The following is a 22148-nucleotide window of genomic DNA, read 5'->3' as shown; positions in this document are numbered from 1 at the left end:
CACAGCTTAAACAGTTTAGCACCCACAATTCTAATTGTGCAGCACCAAGGTCAAACATGCACCAATATTTCAAACTGGACCCTGGTGCATGAACCCTCAACTTGTGAGCTTACATTCTCCTTGGGCCCTACGCTGAGAGTTGACCACTGATTACTTTGTAAAATAATTAGTGCCAGGGCCGTGTGGAGTTCTGTTGAATTTCAGCCTGGTGAATACCAAGGCCGCATGGTCTTGATTCCACCGCGTGCCTCTTCATCCACTACGGACACTGCCAAGAACATTATCGCACTCTTTTTGTTATATTTCATCCTTGCTTTCCTTCTTTGTCACTGTTTTTTTGTGTTTTTCATACTTTCTTTTTCATTTTTTGTTGTTTTCTCTCATGCTCCGAGTCAAAGACTGAGGAGTACAAAATGTGCTGCTCCCTAAACATGATTGCTGGTCAGCTCAAATTAAGGACGGAGTTACCAGATGTGGACCTGATACTTGCTGCACTTATTCAATCTGAAGAGTCCCCTGCCCATGTCATTTTCAAAGTACTACCTTTTAAATTCATTTACGGTTTTTGTATTTTGTGCCTTGTGAATTGTGTTCTTTGTTTAAGATAAATAGTGGGACACAGACTTTTTGGAGTTGTTATGCATCAGGCTCTGACATCATCAGACTCCAGTGGTTAAACAAGAAATGTGGAAAACTCTAATCTTTACTGTTCAATGAGCAAACAGTTTTGTTTATTAGACGAGGCACTAGGGTTCCTATTAGCAGAGATACTTTTGGAAAAGTGTCAAAACATAAATTCAGAAACTAATCGCCCAATAAACAGGCCGTATTGAGAGCTGCAGAGTAGATTGTGCATATACTCAAATGTGTTTGCTCGTGTGTACTAGTCACGTGTTGGACAGCATGGCGGCACTTGAGTTAGTTGGTTGGACTTACACTCTGGTGTATCTTCTTTGTTTCACGCTACCAGGGTGGGACTGGATCCGCACCGCCCAAACCAAAGAATGATGGATCGTTGGCGTTACTAAGAGTTATTCTCTGTAGCGTCTTGGATAATAATTGTAACATATCATTTTATTTATTTGGCACTTCATACTTGATATCTGAATTCCACATGTTGTTAGATATGTCCAAATTTAATGATACTCCGCTTACCACCCTCAGAAGGATGGAAGCCTTAGTTAGCATTGACGATATTCGACCTTGACATTTGCAGATCACAGGGTTTGTTTGCAGCAAGCTTTAAACTCACTGAATCTTCTCACTAGCTACAGTGATTAAATAGAAAGTATCAGGAAACAAGGCAATCAGACATAGTTTTCGTACATAATATCAAAGACGTGACATAGCTGTATTTTAAAATGAGATACAGCATGAGTTTACAAAGGATGTGTAGTGTGAGATAAATATAATATATATTTCCTTTTAAAGTATTAGGGGGGAGGTGTGTAGTGTGAGGTATATACAGAATCCGTTTATCGTCATGCAACTCTGTGTAGAATGTGTGTCATAATAATGGTCTCCTGGGAGACCGGGGCCGCACTTCTATGAATATGTCAGTTGGCGGTTGAGGAGCCCAGCAGCCGGTCCTACCACGCCTAGTTGCTAAATAAACAGTTAATATTTACTTATGTGTAGCATCTTCTCTACACATTTGTGGTGACGATCCAGCGACTAGCCGGTTAACTCCACGTGTGATTCCTTCCACTTTCTTGCTATCTCCGAATTTCTTGATGTGGAGGCGTCTACATGGGACCTCCTTCTTCTAGCTGGATACGCAGCGTGGACACATGCCAATTTAGACCGTGGAAAACCAAGATGATTTGATGGATGCATCCAAGTTTCTTGGCTATGGTAGTATGGTTTGGAGTCTTTCACCAATGAAGAGTGAAATACTGAATATAGCAAGGATTTGACTCTAATGAAACTAATTGGGTTCATAAGTAATTGTTGGCCACCAAAGGTAGAGTTGAAGGAACTAAAGTCGTTCTGGGAGGTCAGAAATGAGTTAACATTCAACAGCGGTAATGTTGTGAGAGGTGAAAGACTGGTGCCACCCGATTCCTTAGGAGGAAAAACTATTTCCCTGTGTCATGAAGGGCATTTTGGGATCATTAAGACCAAGTTGAATGTGAAAAGTGTCTACTGATGGTCTGGTATGGCCATCAAAGTTGAGAGAGTTGTAAGAGAGTGCGGTTTATGCATGTCTGCAGATAAAACCCTTAAAATGCTAAGGCATCCTATGAATGACTTTGTGTCCAGAATCACTGTGGGAGTGTGTTGCTGTGGACATTATGGGACTAGTATGGAGTTCTGGAAAGTAGATACTTTCTCTTTTGACTATCAACTCAAGCTCTCGATACACTGAAAATGCTTTGATGGAGTTTTAAACATGATTTAATACAATATGATTACTTGTTGTTAGCTGTTATATTTTGTATATTGCAACCCTGTCAACACCACTGTTCTCCTTGTAATGAAGTTCATCTACGGTTTTGCATTGGATTGTTTCCTCAGTGGAGGTTAGCGCTCAATAACCTGCACATTATTTTTCAGTTCTCACATTCATTTCAGTCCACATTAATCTAACCCAGAGAGTGTGCTTTTGGCCTGAATAGAGGCTGCTTTAGTTTTCTGCCAGAGCCTATGCCATGAACACACAAGAGCCCGAGAGTGGCAGCGGGACTCTGCTTGCTTTTTTCATAGCGTCATCCTTACTTTACGTGGGCTCACAGTATAGGCTTTGGGTATTGTAGCTGTCATTATGACCTATGGAGCTGTGCCTCTTTGAGGGTCTGCTTATTGCACACTTGTACCTCACAGAGAGGGTGTGGTCTTTGTCCCAGTGCAATGTCTGAACCGCCCTTCCTTATGCCACATGACACAGCACACAATGGTTCTGAGGTAGCCCATTCTTCAGAACCCACTGTGACTCTTTCCCCTATGGCCATCAACAGAGCTCTGCTCCACTCTCAGTTGGCATCAGGTATGAGCACTTGGCATTGCCCCTCCGCGTGGAGCCTCACTTGAAGACTCCGCAGCACCGCATGCACTTCAGTGAGAAAAATGTGTCGAAAAATTGTTAAGTACATCATGTTGTACATCTGTGAGCATATGCACATTTCTTCATGATGCATTCTTATGTGTGCAAATTCATATTGTAATATGCCCTACAATCACCCCTCGAGTAGTGACTCCATCAGTTATGTAGCAGATCTTACTGTTTTTTCAGCACCCTGAAACATCAAACGTGAAAGTATGCAGCGCTGTGAAAATGTTATGAATACGTTTTTAAAGTGCTCTTAAGAGACCGCTGTGCATCGGTGTTCGGTATGGAAGGTGCCAAGTGCCAGCCAGACTTCCTATTGAAAGACGTATCAACTATAGAGGATCACATCTGGAAAAAATATTTTGTGGCAGGATCTGATGATTCAAGAAGTTACAGGGCAGAAGAGCTATCTCGGACCACATGGAGCGCTTGCTTCATTCAGGTTTACCTACAAGGAGGCGGTTGTTGTGGATCTAAGTTCACCACCCGGGCACTAAGATCTAAGACAACCTGGTTAGAAGTTGGTTAACTGGGCACGCTGTGAAATGGATCCTACCTAGAGTCGAATTCTGGAGAAGTGCAGTTCAGTTCTGTGATTTAGCCGAAATACTGATTCATGGCAAATCATTATTCATCTTTTTTGGTATTGTTTACATTTTTTGTTTAATTAAGACACAAATACAAACAAGTACCCATTACAGCAGACACCTTTACATACATTATTGGTTGCTGCTCACCTTAGTCATTAGAAATTTAAAAGATACTTGGAAAATCATCCTAACCACAAGTCACAAAATGCTGTGTAGGATCCCTATAGCAGTTCTCACAAGAGTTATTCTAAAAAAAACAGTCCTATGCTTCCTTTCATATAACCTTGGGCTGCAGCTTTGTTATCTTTACTATGCCCCAGATCCTGCCTGGATGAGGAGTGCTTTCTCGTTCATCTAAGTACCACTCCCCTTTTAGCCATTATAATTCAAAACCCTACATTTGTTTGCTGGTGCCAGGGAAGCTTAGGTAACTATCAGCAACATTAACTTAGGATCTCCTGTGATTAGTTCTAGCCATCATTGTATTAATCTTTGCAGTGACTCTGCTCCAGAATTAATGGGCATTATGGGAATTCCAGACTAGGTGGAACAAATCAGCGGGGACACGCCGGGGCATATTTAGGGCTATTTTTGACATTGCAACCCCATCCAGCATGTAGTGCAGCCCAAAGTTAACACATCAGAAAATTCCTTGTGATTGGTCTGTGCAGTCCTTGCAACAACCTTTAATAGAAAGGAAGGCTTACCTTGCACGGCAGCACTGCCAATGTCTAGGGAATTCTTTCAGCCAAGCGGCTCTACTTATTTCCCCATTCATCTCCTGGCCGTTCTATTCCAGTGGCCTGCCAATGCTTTTTCTGAGACGTCGTGTCAAAATGTATTTTTTCTTTGCAAAAGTTCAGTTCATTACATTTGTGAACAAAGTTTAATACTGGCATTTGATCATTTCTGTTCATATTTTGCCGTTGTTTTCACCGTGGAGTGGCCACACTCACTTCCTGTAAGCAAATTTTCTATTTGAAATTAGGGCAAGCTTTTGGAATGTTACGTGTATGTATGTAAATCCAAATTACAATAGCAAAATCCCATCATTTACGATTTTGTGAATAAGGGCAGTATTTGGTTACATAAATAATCTTATTTGCACATCGAAGATGCGCATAGCTTTGAAAATAAATTTGCGAATCGACCATAAGTGATTAGTCCGAAATGACACAATATGGTCCAGACACGAAGGTGAAATTAGATTGCATATGTCATGGTCTCAGAGCTGATTGCAGAGCCACTAAACAACTGCCTTCCTATGAATAACTTGCATGCTTCTAGTAGCTCCCCAGCTGCTAGTAAATAGGCAACTGATGTAGAACCATGCACATCATATAAAGGCATGCATGCGGCCCCCACCGCAACCCTTTCATAGGTTCCGGGGATCCCATTTCCCTGGAGATGTGGCTACCCCTCCTTGTGCCTTGTATGTGCCCTCAGGACCCCATCCCCAGTTCATAAACCTTTTTTGGGGGAATTTGCGTGAAGCCCCCTTGCCATCCACTGGTAGCAGTGTCCCGGGGACCACAACCTCTGGGAAACTGCAGTTCCCTGCCTGCAAGAGCGCGGGTATGGAGACCTTCAACTCCCTGCCTGTGCTCTTGCTGGCAGGATACACATGTTTACTCTCTTCCAGTGACAGCAGAAAAAGCTGCTCCCACTTGGCAGTATGGCAACAACAAACAGATGGAGCCGGCTCATGCTGTACTATAAACGTGCAGGCCGGTGAGCTGGCAAGGGCCCCGTTGGCCCTGGGGCTCCCCTGTGACCTTTATGACCAACAATTCTTTATGACCAACAATTGCTGTGGGTGTCCCCGGTGGGCCCTAGGACACCCTCAGCAATAATTAAAGGGTAAATAAAGTGATTGTCCTTGGGCTATAGGGTCCCCTGGCCTTGTCGCGGCCCGGGGAGGAGGGCCCCGGTTGCACTTGCTGCTCAGCCAGTGTGGATGTGGTGTGGAATGTTGGATGAGTGAGGTTGGCGGTTGGTGTATGGGCTTAGCAGCAGAAAGGGTGCCCCTGGTAATGCTCTTTGTCATTTTACTCTTGATCTTACCATCCTAATAAATACTACCTAAGATAGTCTGGAGTTAGATCTTCGATTGATTACAACATTTTTGGCGACAATTTTTAACCTGCGTGTGAGAGCTGGAGGGTGGAAGCTTAAACTAATTGAAACATAACCTATTGGAATGAGAAGCCTGATGCAACTTCTTGACTAAGAACTCAATGTTTGTAACAGTAATCTGGCAGCCCTGAGCCCCCTGTGTATGTCATGTATATGAGGCTTACCACTTAAAGAGTGGTCTGCCAATGATTTTTTTGAGACATTGTGTCAACAAAAAAAATTCTTTGCAAAAGTTCAGATCATTACATTTGTGAACAAAGTTTAATACTGGCATTTGATCAATCTGGCAGCCCTGAGCCCCTCCAGTGACTTTAAGATCGGTCTGCCCCAACCCGGGCGTGACATATCCTGCTGTGTCATCCTGGAATTGTTGGAGTAGACCTGTGGTGAATTAAGCTGTCCCACCTTTGACCTTTTTACGGGTCTGCCGCAACTGCGATTTGGGACAACCTGCTGTGATAATTCCAGCTTTGTGTGTGTTCGTGAGTAATTCACTGTCACTAGATATGCCGTGTTTCCAGCACTTTGTGTGGATTTGGGCAATTGCGTTGTCACCAGCGTTCTCTCAGTGCTCGTGGCACAGGTGAAACTGATCTACATCCCTGGGGAGTTGTGTCAATCATTTGCAGCTGTTTGTGACTTCCCCAGAGTCCGTGTTGGGAAGAGCAACAAGGAAGAGGAGTTTTACACCCACCCATGTGTTTTTCGGAACCGGCTGCGAAAAGTGGTGCGTTGGTGGTGCTACTGAGGAAATCGTTTTCCTCTCCTGAGGAAAAGATAGACCGCTGAGCAAGTAATTTTGAAATTCTTTCCCTCACCTGTCTCCAACTGTCTGCTTGAGCGTTGTGTCTGTACTTGGAGCCACCCAGGACGCTCCTAGCGTACGTGCTGCCTACGTGCTGCCATCTGTACTCCTGGTGATTGTTGAGAATTCTCCTGATCTTCAATTCCACTCATGCCTACAAATGCGCTTTTAGGTTAAGGGCTGTTTGTGCTTGCTGTTTTGGCGTGTGAGGGCTGCGTTTTCTTTTGTGTCGTAGATGGACTCCCGTTTTATTTGTTTTTTGCTTTCTATCTTTGTTTTTAGGTTTTGCCTGGCGAAAGCTGCGCTCTGCGCAGCTTTTTCGCGCAGGCGAAAACCTAATGAGTATAGTAGGGGAGACAGGAACGGCCCCCGTCTTCCATTGGCTAGCTCCATAAATGGAGGCTAGCCATTGGAAGACGGGCCTGTCCGTCAATGCCGGACCAGATTTGGGGGCGTTCCAGAGAATTTTTGGCTTTTGGCTACGTCAGCCGAAAGCCTGTTCTCGGGAACGCCCCCGAATCTGGGTCTGCATTGAGCCGACACCCGCCTTCCTGCCGAAGGGAAGCAGCCGTCCGTCATACAGCCAGGGCCGCGCTGGGATTGGCCCAGCCGGCCGAGCCTCCGCCGTGTCATCGGGAGGAGGAGGAGTGGAGAGCAGGAAGCAGCCTGCGTCGTCTGTCCCGAGGCTCCCGAGCGAAGGAGGAGCCCCATTTACCACATTCCATTTCCCAATCGATTGCATTCTATCTTGATGCTCCTGCGTTTGAAGATCCACTTCTGGCCCTCTTCAGCATGCTCTGAAAGCCTTTTTATGGACACTTGCAGAACATCAGATGAAAACATAAACCCAGTCAGGCACAAAAAGAACATTCTGGAAAAAAATATGCCGTAACCTCAAGAAGTCACTGTGTTTCGATTTCAACAGATATTGAGCATAACACTTTAAAATTCTGCCAAGGGCAAACTGTATTAAAGAAAAGGTTCAAAGACTGGTAACCCTCTTCCAACTGTATATAAACACGTATGTTAACATATAGTTTGCTTGAGGTTGGCAAAATCTGTGAGGCAACAATATGTAATAAGCCAACTGGAAGTCCAAGATTGAGTAAGAGCCCAGCATAGTGTAGCGTAGGCGAGTAAGGAAGATAACACTCTAAATATCAGACCATTATATTAATGCAATGGTTTCCAATATAGTAAAAGGTGAATAAAGGCTCTGGGTTTGAATAGCAAAGTGACAATTGTTTCCTTCAGTGCTTGTGGTAAGACTAATGGAAATAAAATGAGGAGGTTTTTGCCACACATATACCATTATTTTAAAGCAGACTAGCCATCAGTTTCAAGGTAAACAGTATGCCTGTATTGGCAACGCAGGCCGGCGCTTCCCAGAACTCATGAACAACTTAAGCCTCAGTGCGCCACGGAGCTCATTCGAAAAGCCCCGGCAGGCAGCTGAGTGCCGATTGTTAAATTCAAATGACTCAAACATTATGGAACTTGGGCCGTCACCTGCGGGCGCTCACACAGCGCCCTCGATTGCCTCCAGGCTTCATTAAATATAATGTCAAAACCCGGAGTAAATGTACAGGTTGCCTTCCTACTGAGATTTTAATGTCAAGGGAAAAATCGATCTACAGAGCTGTTAAAAAAATAAACACCTCTTCCAATGTGTGAACATGGACGGAACAGAAAGCAAAGGCAAGACAAAAAAAAAAAACACGCGGCTCTCTTGGCCAGATGAAAAAACCTGGAATTCGAAAGTGCCGTTACCGAACAAGAAAAAGAATTTTAAAATGCTTCAATCAATAGGCGGCCGTTGGCCCAGAAGCCACCTACTTACATTTCCACAGCCTGGTAACCGAAGAAGACTTCATCGCCTGAGGGGCTAAAAGTGTGGGTGTGGAGGCAACCTTTTGTTCTCGAAAAATTAGCAATGCTATGAGTCATTGTGCATTAGAGGCAGAATAGTTTTGCATCTTGTATGAATCCAGACACCATATGTCATGCGAGGCCTATCACTTGATTCGGAGCAGTTGCTAAAAGGCAGACACGTGGGTATCCCCAGCGGACGGCCTGTCTCCTCTCGGCGGTGAGTGCAGGAACCCGGTGATCTGAACGCTTCAGACATTGTCACTAGCAGCAGGAACAGCTTGTAAGCCAGCCAGAAGCGCCAGCAACGCAGGGGCAGCATCTTAATGAGGGAGGCAACGCAGGGGGCGTGGCCACTGCGGTTCAGAGCTGCGGTTTATGATTTACAATCTGCTTAATATGCAGCTGCAGCCCGCCAAACGGAGAGGGTCCTTGCCCATCTGATTGTACAAGCATCGCAAAATGATCGCTTAAAGTGAAAGTGGGCGGAGTTTGGCGCTTTGAGGGAAAGTGAGGCCAGGGCTGCTGCTTATACGAGGCAGGAATGGAACTTCAGGAGAGACGCGTTGGTCTTTCGAAACACGTTTTACGTGAAACACGTACTCATCCATATTAGCACAAGTAGATGCTGCAAACTAAATTTGAATGTATATATATACTGCAACACATACGGAGCAGTTGGGACGTATTACCTCCCGAGCGAGAACACGGCAATAAGCTCACCGATATTGAACCAATATTTTGGTCAACACTGGGAAGAAGATTCCGTTAAATTTACCTCGTCCCCACAAGAACCCCACTGAGGGTTGGAAGTATCACCTCAAAATACAACTACAGAAACAGTGGAGAATAGCCTTGAAAAAGTCGGGGGTTACATTCCCCAAATCGACGAAACACGTGTTGGCTGTGACGTCTCCTGAAATAAAGCTACAAACCAACCCTGAACAAAAGGATTGAGAATGAATTTTTATGTGAACTATATGGTGGAAACACATGTATATGATTGAATATAATTTACTAAACGTGTGCTAAGGAGTTTCAAACATTTTGTGGCTTTTGCCTAACCAGAAGAGGGAAGTGGTTCTCTTCTCCTTGTAGCACCGTTTAATTATTATAATTGAGTACCCAAATTTTGGACAGGTGCACATCCCTGAGTGGCGCCAATACCTAGTAAAACTACCACTATTCCAGTAACTAAATATATATATATATAATTTCGGTAGGAGTTAAATCTCATCCCAAAATATTGCCCAGGTCCATATCCACGGGGTAACCATTGTCAATAAACATGACGCAAAAAGGTCAGACGTTGACGTTTTTAGGTTTTGCCTGGCGAAAGCTGCGCTCTGCGCAGCTTTTTCGCACAGGCGAAAACCTAATGAGTATAGTAGGGGAGACAGGAACGGCCCCCGTCTTCCATTGGCTAGCTCCATAAATGGAGGCTAGCCATTAGAAGACGGGCCTGTCCGTCAATGCCGGACCAGATTCGGGGGCGTTCCAGAGAATTTTTGGCTTTTGGCTACGTCAGCCGAAAGCCTGTTCTCGGGAACGCCCCCGAATCTGGGTCTGCATTGAGCCGACACCCGCCTTCCTGCCGAAGGAAGCAGCCGTCCGTCTACAGCCAGGGCCGCGCTGGGATTGGCCCAGCCGGCCGAGCCTCCGCCGTGTCATCGGGAGGAGGAGGAGTGGAGAGCAGGAAGCAGCCTGCGTCGTCTGTCCCGAGGCTCCCGAGCGAAGGAGGAGCCCCGGGGAAAGAGCAAGTCCCGCCTCGGCCCCGGAACGAAGTCCAGGTGAGTGCTTTGTTTGTTTACCCTCCGTGCTGGGGCTAGGGGAGGCTCCCTCCAGCTACCCGTTCCCGCCCCGCACCCCCCCCCTCCCCCTCTCCGTGTGTCCGTTCCCGCCCCCGCACCCGCTCTCCGTGAGCGACCCTGCCTAGCTGCCCCCCCACACCAGCGTACGCCACCTCCCGGACTGAATGAGCAGGCTGCCCATGCCTACACTTGCTAAACTGCGACACTCGCTACCCTGCACGACTGCTCGTCGCCCCAGGGAGCGAAGGACCGAGTCCGCTGACCGTGGGAACAACGCCCGCACAAGGAATCACCCCATAAGCCCTGGAAGTACCCTCAGGAAGGAACAGCGTTAACTAGGTCAGCGGGAGGCCCCGAGCAACGCTGCCAACGTGGGTGGGCCTGAAGGCGCAGCAGAACAGAGCAAAAGGCCCATGCCCCCAACCTGCTCAGGTGCAAGGAAGACCCTTGCCCACTGCCAGCTGCTCCAGCCACGAGGGAAGCCCTGCCGGTAGGGAGAGCCCAGCAATGGCTCTGACGTCATCCAAGCAGCGCATATCGGAGAACATTAAAGCATTGCACACACACCCTGTCAGTAAGCCTTTCCAAGAAAGGAATCCCAGCCACATGTCTGGAGGATGCACTTGCCCAGCCGACCAATCGCATCTTTGGAGCATGGCTTACTCCACACCTGCAGCACCAGCAAGTTGCCCTGGCCCCTAGACTTGCATGGTCCACGCGGCAACACCCGGTGGCATCGACTGGGTGAACAGCCGATGTTAGGAAAGCCACCCTGCTGCCCAGCATGGTCAGGAAATAGATCAGGTGCCCTCACCTACCTCCACAAAACGCCAGCAGCAGCTCTTTGCTCCGTAGGTACACGGTGCACGGCAGCAGCACAGGATAGACTGCCGGAAACTGCAAGTGCTCCTCTCCGGGTTTTGTTGATCCCATACATTTTACACTCTGGGACACAGAAGGCCTCTCCTCTGACCTGCCCCTCAGGTAAGGTGTATGTGCACAGAGTTTAAGATGACTGCCGAGTGTCGGATGTGTTCTAGAAATAAACTGCCCTCACACTACTTCTGTGCCAGCAAGCTGACCTAAGGGAGAGCTGTGCAGGTCAGCCGCTCTAATGATTTTGGGGAGCAGGAGAAGTCACGCGCCACAAAGGCAGCTGCGTGGCTAAGTCGGACACCAGTCAGCCGTACCCTGCCTTGCGAAGACGACAATGCAAAGACCTCCGAGGCCTACATCTGCACCCACCCAACACTGAAGCACCTCGAGCGGCGGCACGCGTTAAATCTGAGCCGGTGCCTTAGCCCATTGGAAAGCGGGGAGCTTCGGAGATAATTGAGGGGAGCAGGAGAAGTCACGCGCCACAAAGGCAGCTGCGTGGCTAAGTCGGACACCAGTCAGCCGTACCCTGCCTTGCGATGAGTACTTACTCACCAGCACTAGTCCCATTCAAGGGAGACGCCGGTGTCTTCAGGCTGGCCTCAGGCCTGGGTGCTGGCACTTGTACGGACGGGCAGGCTGGGCCCCGGGCCGCAGGTTTCTACACTGAATAGTCAGTCACTCAGCATCTCTGCATTCCAGTCGCTGGAGCCCGCCCACTGACGGAAGGCGGGCAGAGTAGCCAGGCCTGAAATCCAAGACAAGCACGATTCACATTGGAAAGACGCCCAAACATGCGCTAGTTCTACCACAACAAGCCCAACGATAGGTACGAGGGAAGCCAAGGACAGTATTAAAATGACTTTACTTTCCGGCTAAAATACTAACAAAGATACTCACCATGCAGGCCCTCTCCCAGCCTGCCCTCTCCCAGCCTGTCCTCTCGCAGCCTGTCCTCTCTCAGCCTGCCCACTCCCAGCCTGCCCTCTCCCAGCCTGCCCTCTCCCAGCCTGTCCTCTCCTAGCCTGTCCTCTCCTAGCCTGACCTCTCCTAACCTGCCCACTCCCAGCCTGCCCTCTCCCAGCCTGCCCTCTCCCAGCCTGCCCTCTTGCAGCCTGTCCTCTCCCAGCCTGCCCTCTCCCAGCCTGCCCTCTCCCAGCCTGTCCTCTCCCAGCCTGTCCTCTCCTAGCCTGCCCACTCCCAGCCTGCCCTCTCCCAGCCTGCCCTCTCCCAGCCTGCCCTCTCCCAGCCTGCCCTCTCCCAGCCTGTCCTCTCCCAGCCTGTCCTCTCCCAGCCTGTCCTCTTCCAGCCTGTCCTCTCCTAGCCTGCCCTCTCCCAGCCTGCCCTCTCCCAGCCTGCCCTCTCCCAGCCTGCCCTCTCCCAGCCTGCCATCTCCCAGCCTGCCCTCTCCCAGCCTGTCCTCTCCCAGCCTGCCCTCTCCCAGCCTGCCCTCTCGCAGCCTGCCCTCTCCCAGCCTGCCCTCTCGCAGCCTGTCCTCTCCCAGCCTGTCCTCTCCCAGCCTGCCCTCTCGCAGCCTGTCCTCTCGCAGCCTGTCCTCTCGCAGCCTGCCCTCTCCCAGCCTGCCCTCTCGCAGCCTGCCCTCTCGCAGCCTGCCCTCTCGCAGCCTGCCCTCTCGCAGCCTGTCCTCTCCCAGCCTGTCCTCTCCCAGCCTGCCCTCTCGCAGCCTGTCCCCTCGCAGTGTGTCCTCTCGCAGCGTGTCCTCTCACAGCCTGTCCTCTCGCAGCCTGTCCTCTCGCGGCCTGCCCACTCCCAGCCTGTTCTCTCCCAGCCTGCCTTCTCCCAGCCTGTCTCCTCCCTGCCCTTTCCCAGCCTGTCCTCTCCCAGCCTGTCCACTTCCAGCCTGCCCTATCCCAGCCTGTCCTCTCCCAGCCTGTCCTCTCCCAGCCTGTCCTCTCCCAGCCTGTCCTAACCCAGCCTGCCCTCTCCCAACCTGCCCTCTCCCAGCCTGTCCTTTCCCTGCCCTCTCCCAGCCTGCCCTCTCCCAGCCTGTCTCCTCCCTGCCCTCTCCCAGCCTGTCCTCTCCCTGCCTGTTGTCGTGTCCCGGCGGCAGCAGGCAGGAGCGTGCACTGCGTCCCCGAAGTAACAGCCCTAAAGCAAGCAAGAAGTATGCCCCCCTCCTACCAATCCCTGTTAGGTAGTGGAAACTGTCCAAACTGGGGTGCAGACAGCCCCTCTCACCTTTCGGCCTGGTACCACTGCACCAGCCGCACTACTTCCCTACTGACCGTTTACCACTTCAGCCCCGTCTAAATTACAAGTCATGCTTGTGACCCTTTTGCCTGCTTGTGCTTGTTTTCATGACCCTGTTGCCTGCTTGTGCCTCCGTGTGCCCCTGTTGCCTGCTTGTGCCTCCGTGTGCCCCTGTTGCCTGCTTGTGCCTCAGTTTTCGTGCCCCTGTTGCCTCCTTGTGCCTCAGTTTTCGTGCCCCTGTTGCCTGCTTGTGCATCCGTTTTCGTGCCCCTGTTGCCTGCTTGTGCCTCTGTGTGCCCCTGTTGCCTGCTTGTGCCTCCGTGTGCCCCTGTTGCCTGCTTGTGCTTCCGTGTGCCCCTGTTGCCTGCTTGTGCCTCCGTGTGCCCCTGTTGCCTGCTTGTGCCTCCGTTTTCGTGCCCCTGTTGCCTGCTTGTGCCTCCGTGTGCCCCTGTTGCCTGCTTGTGCCTCCGTGTGCCCCTGTTGCCTGCTTGTGCCTCCGTGTGCCCCTGTTGCCTGCTTGTGCTGTGTGGGTGTGTGTGGAGGGCTCTGTGTAGCTGTGTGTGTGGGAAGCTTTGTGTGGCTGTGTGTGTGGGGGGCTGTGTGGGTGTGTGTGTGGGGGGCTCTGTGTGGGTGTGTGTGTGGGGGGGCTCAGTGTGTGTTTGTGTGTGTCATTTGCGAGAGATAAAGCTAGTGGCATTGTAAATGGCAATGCCATTTATTTATGTTAAAAAAACATAAATAAAAATAATGTCAAGAGCAATGCCAATAGCTCTAACTTTAACAAAGGCAAAACCACTGCATTGTAAATGCTTGTTCTATAGTGGTGTCTAGGAGAAGCAACCTCCTCATTTTTGGAAGTATTACTGCTTACTATGCTTTGAGTGTCTAATATACTGTACGGTCAGTGTCAGAGCACACCCCGGGAATCCTGTCATCCCGGGACTATGACTTTGCTAGCCCATTTTATTGCAACAACCACGCTTGAAAGTGTTTGGCCTTTATGTAATAGAGACAATCAAAACAAAAATTCTACTTTGGGACGCTTCGCTAAAAATTTTGTTCACTTCATGGAAGGGGTGTCATTCTTTGCTTAAACCACTGTTCGTGCTGTGTTTTTGGAAGTTTACAGTCAGATTGTTTGTTCATTAGAATGACTGTTGTGTGTGAGTTGATTTTAAACATAAAGTCACTCAGAGTTACCACTTGTGTGTGGTTGTGGGAGGTTTAGGTAGCTCAACCACTGTGTGTGTGTGTGTGTGTGTGTGTGCGTGTGCATGTGTGTGTGAGTTGACTTGGTGTTAAGTCACTCTGGGTTACCACTAAGGTGTTGTTGTGGGCTAAGTTGATCCCTCACTGTTGGTGGTGTGTGTGTGAGAAGGCTTTAAGGTGCTAAGCCTCTCTGCTCTCCCCCTATTTTTGTGGGTATGGGTTGATTTGGGCAAATCACCTTGTTGTTGCAGTGTTTAAGTTGACTGGGTGTTAGTCATTTGTGTCTACCGCCTTTGTGTGGTTGGTGGGTTGATATGTGTGATTCCCTCACACTTGGTAGTGTGTGAGAAGGCTTTAAGGTGCTAAGCCTCTTTGGTATACCACAGTTTTTGTGGTTGTGGGTTGAACTAGGTAAATAAACCTGGTTGGCGTGGTGTTTGAGTTGACTGGGTAATAGTCACTAGTGTCTACCACCTTTGTGCGGTTGGTCGTTGAATTAGGTATCACCTCTTGTATCAGTGTTGTGGTTAAGAATTGTTTGCATGCTTGATCAATCGTTCCTTCCTCATTTGATGGCTTGTGGGAAGGTCTCGCGTTAGTGCATTTGTTTTGTTGTGGTGAGATCTCTACTGCATCGTTGGGGTTTAGTTCCCTGTGTGTTCACTTTTATTTCAGGCTGGCCAGCTGGTATGTTAGTAATATAAGGGGTTTGGTTGATTATGCGTGGTGTAGTGGAATGCAGGTTTGTTGAGTTTTGTGTGAAAAGGGAGATGTTGTTTGTTTGTTTTGTGTGGAAAGGGACAGGATGTGGGTAAGTGTAGTCTTTGTGCTTTCTTAAAGACTGTTTTTATCTTCCCAATTTGGATGTTTTCATTATTGTGAGTAAATTGTAAATTGATACTTGTATAGCGCACTACTCACCCGCAAGGGTCTCAAGGCGCTCGTACGAATACCGCTGTGGAACCCATCCTGGCTTTCCCTGTGAGGCGTCCACTCCTGGGCACCCCCAAGGTGGAGGCCAGGCATCCTTAGCGTTGTGGGGGCCGTTGTGGAGATTAAGCAAGCTATTGCCCAGAGTTGCAGAGTGAGACTCCATGATTGGAATAGGCACCGAGGCGAGAATTATCAGGTCCGTGGAATTTTGAGCCCAAGACCCACCGAGGCGGGGAATTGAACCCTGGTCCCGGGCCAGACCTCTGCATCAGGGTCTGCCGCTCTAACCGTTGAGCCACACTTCTCCACAGAGTACATGGGTTTTTCAATTATTTCATATTTTTTGTTAACATTCAAGTACATTTTTACATTCTTCTGTACTTGCTTTGCATTTTTGATGTTAAGTTGTATGCCTTGTGCTGTGTTGTTTTTTGTTTTTTTATCTTAATTTATATGCCCTTTAGCCACCTTCAAATTTTTGCAATCGGTCCTCGTGGTATTACTGTGTATGTTTTTTACCAATGTATACTATTCCTTGGGCCACTGCATTGTGTTCTTGTTGGCCATAAAGAAAGGAGATGTGTTGTACTTGCTGCTCAGCCAGTGTGAATGTGGTGTGGAATGTTGGAGCATGAGGATGCTGCGGAATGTTAGAAGAGTGAGCTTGGCAGTTGGTGTATGGGTTGAGCAGTAGGAAGGCTGCTCCTGGTGGGGCTCCTTCTACTTTTACCATTAATCTTACCATCTTAATAAATACTACCTAAAATATTCTGGAGTGGGTTACGGCAGCCTCCCTCCTAAAAATGAATGCTGCCCCAGGGTATCGGATTTCCGGGATTTACAAGGCTTTATAAGGCTCAGGGATGGGGTCCCCGGGGCCTCTACAAAGCTCGGGGAGGTGAATCGTTAGCCCCCTCCCCTAAAAAGGAAATGACAGTGTGCTAGGTAGATATAAGTAACAGAAGCGTAGTTCTTTTATGGCTGCAAAGCAAAGCACTCCCAAAATCTGATTATCCTGGAGAGAAGAACTCTGGTACACTGGACACTAGATCATTTTCCCTCTGCTGCGAGAAAGACTAAGGGCCCGATGTAGGAGCCCTAATACCGGCCGTTTCCGACCGGTATTAGGGTTTTCTAATGTAGGAGCATGCTTTACAGAATCGGTATTTTACCGAATCTGTATTTACAGATTCGGTAAAATTACCGAATCGGTAAATACAGACTCGGTAAAATACCGATTCTGTAAAAGCACATGTAGGTAGCACATCTTTGAGTGCCGCAGGCCTTTCAGATTCGGTATTTTACCACCCAATCCAATTGGGTGGTAAAATACCGAATCCAGGTGTGCATGCACATCTGTGCATGCACACCTGTGCAATGTGACACACAGACATGCCCTTAGGGCATGTCTGTGTGCCACATGGCACACAAGTCCGGAATTGGGGTGCCAGAGGGTGTCAAAGTGACACCCCCTGCACCCTTGCAAAAATCGGAATTTACCGAATCGGTAAATACCGATTCGGTATTCACCATTGATTCCTATGGGCTTCAAGGCCCATAGGAATCAATGGGGGATACCGATTCTGAAATACCTACATGTGCCCCCTTCTATTTTACCACTTCTTAAATACCGAATCGGTAAAATTCGGTATTTTAGAAGTGGTAAAATAGAATTACCTACATCTAGCCCTTAGTACCCGTTGCTTGTGGTCCTTGGAAGGTGGTGGTAGTTCTGCAGACATATGTTTCTTGATGGATGAAGTGTTAGTTAGTTGTTATTCTCAGTCAATCAGAGCTTTTTTGGTTATACATATCTTGAACGATATTATAGGAGTCAAATAGATAGTCTAGATGTGTGTGCAATGGGCTATAGAGGGCGAGAAGCAGTCCAGTGCCAAGTATTGAAACTGAGTGGATTGTTGGGGTTATGCTCGATTCATAAATGTTTTTGGGTCTTTACTTGAACTCGGGTGCACAAATACAGATATTTATGAGTGTAAACATCCACAGAAATCGGAAATGGTGGAATATTGACCAAGTATGTGGGATTTTCGCGCATGGAATTTCTCCCAGCATGGTTCAGTTTCTGTAGGAGAAAATCTGCCTTTTAGGAATATTTATGGTTGCTTGTGGGTGATTCTACCAGAAAAGTATTATTTACTTGCTCATACTGGTATGTTTGTGAGAATTCAACAAGTTTTGCGAGTACATTAAGGTTAGGGTTGGGAATAGTGAAGGAACCCCTCCAAAATGAATGAGGTTTTGAGGAAGGGTTTTTATCTTGGGTGATCATTTCTTCTCATGGAGATTCACGAATAAATCGTTGCCAAGTGAAAACATTATTTTACGTTACGAAAGGTACATCTCTAAGCTTTTCTGTGTACTGAATCATTACACATGTGAATACTGAGACTCTGCGCCAGTCGTGACTGGTCCATTGCCGTTGCTGACGTTGGTTGTAGCTATGGATCTGAAATCATACTCCTGTTAAGCGGGACAGCTGCCTGTTTGTCCTCTAGCTTACTGTAGCATGTGATCATGCTGAAAGCAACAGGCCTGCCATACAAATGGTAATGGTTTAAAACTAGTATTCGGGGTATGTATAAATAAAACAATTTGCAGCAATCAGAGATGACTATCCCTGGTGAGGCCTTTGGCACACATTGCCTTAAGGCTCTGAATATATTTGGTATTGTTATTAGTGGTAATAGTAGTTATAGCAGGTAGTCGTAGTAATAATGATGATATGATTAGCATTCATTTAGTGACGTGCCCCGTGGGGAGAGGGTGCTTGTTCCACCGGCACCTTCTCAGGCTGCTCTTCTATGATCTAGTTACTATAACTGCATACAATGAGTACGATTTGTAAAATCAAAGCAATACACAGAATTGTGTTTTCATCATTAAAGCAGCGAATTCGTTCACAGCCGTTTAATAAAGCTCCTCTCTGGGACTGGACTCATTCTCACGTACGTTGCAGCTTCTAACCATGCAATAAATTCTGCAGCACAATATCCCACGCACTGACAGTAGGTGCATATTTCCCATGCCATGGAAACGCTCCGTTTTAATAATTTAGGTGTTTTTGCAAACACTGTGTGTCACTCGAAGGAGAGAGAATGACTGGCGTGGATGTGAATTCTCTTCTTCCGCAGCTGCTCGCGCTGGAGACGGAGTACAGCCCGCGGCACCGTTTAATATTCAGAGGTGTCCTTGTTTCAGCACCTTGCCATTAACCTTCCCGGTAATATTCGGATAGAACTGTTATTTTTATTTGGCGTGCCCTGATGCTGTCATTTTAGGTCCAAAACGCCAGTTATCCCTTTGTGTAGTGCAAAGGGCTTCCTTCAGTGAGAGATTTAGCAGCGCCAGATTTGACAGCGCGGGATGGCACGGATGAAAGTGCAGTTGGTCGTTTCCCCTGCACACATTTCAGTCTAGAGGTCAGTGTACCCCTTCGTGACACAGCCCTTCAAGTTCCCACTTTTATTAAAAGTGTGACGCTCAGGTTTGTGCCCGAGGCGCGTGTTGTGCCATGGCTGAGGAATGACGGCTCGAGCCCGCTCTACCGAGGGAGCGGTTATCGCGGAAGCGGATCCGACTTTCTTACACTTGTCACAGTTGGCAAAGGATGTGTACTCAAGACGAAAGAGTCTTTGAAATTTCTGTCTTTTCTTGGCAGTTAAAGAATTGCTTACGTTTCCGACCGCCTTAAAGGAGCCTTCCATTGCAGAGGAAATAAATGTGATTCAATTTGCCCACTCCTAGCTAACATCAGTTCTTTAGTTTAGTAGTGGTTGCCGGTGGGACCCACCGCACTCACTTTGGGGTCCAGCAATTCGTTTTCCACAACAGACATTGTTGATCCAGAGGAAGTTAGAGAAAAACACAAAAGAGGTGAAGAGGGAGGAAGAGAAAGCAAGAAAAACAGTAACAAAGAGAACCAGCATTGGAATAGGCAATAGGTCTAGCCTTTGGGACCTTATACGTGTTTAGCCATGCAACAGTTAATGTCGTTGCAGTAAGGATATTGTGCTGCATAACTAAATACTTGTAAGGTCCCAAAGGAGTGACCTGTTGGCGATGCCAATGCTTGTTTCATTTGCTTGGGAGAGTGGCCCCATGCAAATGACAGTGAGACGTTGCTATTGTTTCCATTCAGTATCAAAGGCACAGCCACAATGCTAAGAAGTAAGCACAAGACATGCTGACAGTAAAAGACAGAGCAGTATTTTCAAACTACAACTCTCTCTTATGCTGATGCGCTCTTCTTCAGTGAGATGAAGTTTACTATTTACTTTCTATAATGAAACAACTAAGTGCCTTTTTAAAGAGAGGGAGGCCTCGGTGGCATAAGGACTGGGGCAAGGAGGGTGACGTGGTATTTTTCATTTAGGGCTGAGTGTTGGACATTGGAGGTGATAGAAGTAATAATCTTGATTATTTGGTTTGACCAGGCTCTTTTTTTCTTTCCTTGGGCATCTTAGATCCTTTTGGTTGAAGAAAAGTTTCAGTTAGGAAAATTATTCTAGGTCATGAGATGACATCAATAACCTGGATAAGAGTGGAAATGGAGTGAGTTTTGTGAAGATATTCGAATTCGTTTCTAAACTCAAAATAATCTCCATTGACTAGATCAAGTACAAATAAAATTCTTTTGAATCCCATCGGACTCTTTTTAGTAAATCAAGCATCTGTCTTATGATGGAGGGGAGATGTTAGTGCAAGCTTTGGGTTCATGCAATGAGGTGACACTTTATTAGCAGAATGGGCATAAAGAACAGATGAGAGAGTGGGGTGTGCCCACTCAGCACCCGGGGTGCAGTGACACCAATGACAAGTGGCAAAGGTCAGGATTGCAGAATGGAGGCAAGCCAAGGATTCTAACAGGGGGACCGCAATTCTATTCATCCAGAAGTTATGCACTTAGTCGCTGTTTTTCTATTCCCTACAGCGTCCTCTGCTTCTTGTAGAATTGGAAGCATGATGAAGAAGCATGACTCTCTAAATTTCTCACAACAGTAGTTACATTAACATTCAAAACTGTGCTTTGCCTAAAGGAACCATTTTATGACAGATTTGCATGTGGTCTTCACAAGGGTGAAGGGGTTGGAATAGGCTCTCACTTAAACACATTGACTAAAAATAATACCTAAAGCATCTGCGAGCCGCCACCATCCGCCGAGGCCACAGCAGAGACCTCTTCCATCCGCAGCAGCAGTCGAGAAAAAAACAGGAGCTTCTAAGCCCATAAGTTGTATTCTTTAGAAATGACAGAGGCCACCTACAAACCACTAGGTGACCGACCAGTACCAGGAGCACCTGACGTTGACTGACTGCAGTAGAGCAAGCGTGAGAGGAAAAGAGGAAGTGCGAGCAGAGAGAGAGAGAAAGAAAGAAAAAGAAAGAAAGATTGGAAAGAAGGCAGAGAAAAGGAAGTGAGAGAGACAGAGGCTGAAAGAACGACAGATAAGAGTAAAGACAGAGACAGAGAGAACGAGACAGGAAGAAGACATAGGCAGAGAACTGTCATCCCTCCTGAGGCTTGAGCCGGGAGGTTGTTGTTTTCTGTGCTTAGCTAGTTTTAAAACTGCACGCTCTTACTAGCTGTCCTTACAGCGTTTTAACTGCACATTACTTAGCTTGATTACGAAGCTAAGCTGTTTTTGTTTTTGTTTTGCCTCCCTCCTCGCTGCACTAAGTCCCCTCCGCCTCCGCTTGACTACAAAGTGGCATTGTTTACTTGCCCCTCGGTTTCCTGCTAGATGGGGGTCGGAAACCTGAATCTCCTTAATTAAAACTCACCCCAGCCGAATTGAACGCTGTTTGAGGTGATTCACTAACTTTGTCGGCCATTTTGGAGTGGGCTAGCCTTTGAAGGCACCCGATTGGCCACTATATAAACGGAAGTCCATGTCTCCGCGGAGCGGACGCGATCAGCGGACGCGCCGGACCTGCGCCGGAGTCGCGCCAGAGTCCTGCCCGTCTGCACCCGTCCGCGCCACGGCAGCGGACTGTGCAGCAGAAGGCGCTGGCCACAGGCTCACTTACACCGCAGCGGACCTATTATCATTTAAGACTAATACTGCTACCTGTCGGCATGTCTTCCCTGGCCGATATAACGGTAAATGCTGCTGTCCAGGTTGTGGGTGGTACCCTAAAATATATCGGGCTTCTGAGGGGCCCCATACACCCCCTATTAGCAACTTTAAGTGCCTATTACTAAACACCCGCTCTCTGCATAGGCACGCCTTGGACATTTTTGAGTTGTTGACATCAGAAAAACCACTTTGTCTTATGCTCACGGAAACTTGGCTCAATGAGTCTTCTAACCCTGATATCGCGGCAGCCATTCCTTCAGACTATATACTTCATAGACAGGATAGGGCACTGGGTAAGGGTGGTGGAGTCGCACTTGTAGTTCAAAGATCTTTCGCCTGTGCGATCATACCATCCTTGCCTATTTCTGGTTGCGAATCCCTCGCCTTTTCCATCACTCTGTCCCCTCACCAATCGTTTTCCGGGCTCCTGATTTATAGACCCCCTGGTCTGCGGGGTTCCTTCTTTGATGAGCTTCAATCAGCTGTCACTACTCTCTGCCTGAAGGTCGAACACTGCATAGTGTTAGGGGATTTTAACATCCATATGGATGTCGAGTT

The sequence above is a fragment of the Lissotriton vulgaris genome, chromosome 6 (assembly GCF_964263255.1).
Source record: "Lissotriton vulgaris chromosome 6, aLisVul1.2, whole genome shotgun sequence".
In the NCBI taxonomy this organism is placed as follows: Eukaryota; Metazoa; Chordata; class Amphibia; order Caudata; family Salamandridae; genus Lissotriton; species Lissotriton vulgaris.
Note: the sequence above shows the minus strand (reverse complement) of the source record.